This window comes from Magnolia sinica, chromosome 6 (genome assembly GCF_029962835.1).
Source record: "Magnolia sinica isolate HGM2019 chromosome 6, MsV1, whole genome shotgun sequence".
NCBI lineage: Eukaryota > Viridiplantae > Streptophyta > Magnoliopsida > Magnoliales > Magnoliaceae > Magnolia > Magnolia sinica.
In genome coordinates this window covers 3,391,184-3,392,992 of record NC_080578.1, presented here as the reverse complement: position 1 = coordinate 3,392,992, position 1,809 = coordinate 3,391,184, and positions in this window count along the sequence as shown.

The window sequence follows — 1,809 nt, the reverse complement described above, 5'->3', positions numbered from 1 at the left end:
TCTTCACAGTTTGTGCACACAAAATTTTGAAATATTTAAAGTTTGTGTTCGAAAGCTGTTGAAGTCTTCACATTTTGTGTACGTAAATTGTTGGAATATTAACAGTTTGTGCTGCAAGCCGTTGGAGTCTTTAAAGTTTGTGCTTGCAAGCTGTTAGATTCTTCATAGTTTGTGCTCGCAAGCTGACGGAGTCTTCACAGTTTGTTCTCGCAAATTCTTGGAGTCTTCACAGTTTGTGCGCACATTGTGTTTGGGTCTTCACAGTTTGTGCTCGCATGTTGTCGGATTATTCACAGTTTGTGCATGCAAATTGTTGGAGTCTTCACAGTTTGTGCTTGCAAGCTGTTGGAGTCTTCACAGTTTGTGCGTGTAAATTGTTGGAATCTTTAAAGTTTTTGTTCGCAAGCTGTTGAAGTCTTCACATTTTGTACATGCAAATTGTTGGAATCTTTACAGTTTATGCCGCAAGTTGTTGGAGTCTTCACAGTTTGTGCGCGCAAATTGTTAGTGTCTTTACAGTTTGTGCCTGCAAATTGTTGGAATCTTCACAGTTTGTGCTCGTAAGCTATTGGAGTCTTCAAAGTTTGTGCTCACAAGCTGTTGGAGTCTTCGTAGTTTATGCTCGCAAGCTGATGGAGTCCTCACTGTTTGTTCTTGTAAGTTTTTGTGGTCTTCATAGTTTGTGCACACAAAGTGTTTAAGTCTTCACAGTTTGTGCTCACAAGCTGTTGGATTCTTCATAGTTTGTGCACGCAAATTGTTGGAGTAGTCACAGTTTTTTGTCACAAGCTGTTGGAGTCTACACAGTTTGGGCGCACAAGCTGTTGGAGTCTTCATAGTTTGTGCTCGCAAACTGTTGGAGTCTTTACAGTTTGTGCGCGCAAATTATTGGAGTCTTGATAGTTTGTGCTAGCAAGTTGATTCAGTTTTCGCTATTTGTTCTCGCAAGTTGTTGGAGTCTTCATAGTTTGTACACACAAAGTGTTTGAGTCTTTACAGTTTGTGCTCACAAGTTGTTGGATTCTTCACCGTTTGTGCTCGTAAATTGTTGGAGTCTTCAAAGTTTGTGCTCGCAAGCTATTGAAGTCTTTAGAGTTTGTTCTCGCAAGCTGATGGAGTCTTTACAGTTTGTTCTCGCAAGTTGTTGGAGTCTTTACAATTTATGCACACAAGTATTGTTTGAGTCTTCACAGTTTGTGCTCGCAAGCTGATGAATGCAGAATATTCTTATTACATCTATTGTACTACTCTTTTGTTATTAGGCAATACTCTTATTCTACGTCTCCTCTCTCTGCGGTCCTCTGGTTCATCTGATGTCCCATTAGATGAGGACTGGTATCTTGGTGGTTGAAGTCAGTGGATATGTGTGTGGGTGTCTTTCCCAGCTTCGCTGCAGGGATCAGCAGCTATCCGTCTCCTATTTCTTCATGGACCCCGCCTCCTCTCTCTCCTATACGAGAGACGCCTCTTCCCGTCCTTCTTACTTTTTCCCTTCTCCTTTTTTCTGCTGACCAATTTGGCAATATGATAAGTGAGGCCCAATTTATATGTGGAGCCCTCCTGAATGTCCAATCCTTATACATCCTCTTCTGCTAATTATCAAAGATACAGGGGGATGCCCTAAAATAAAAGTCACTTCGCCTCTAATCTAGTGTTCTATGAGTGATCCAAATATATTAAAGTTGATTGTTACTCGTCCGCAAAAAGCGGATAATCAATTAGCTAACATCTTCTTAAAAGGTGTTCTATGAACGTCCATTCTTTAATTTGAGTGTTGCATGGACTGCTGCATTCTTATTATTCTTACTA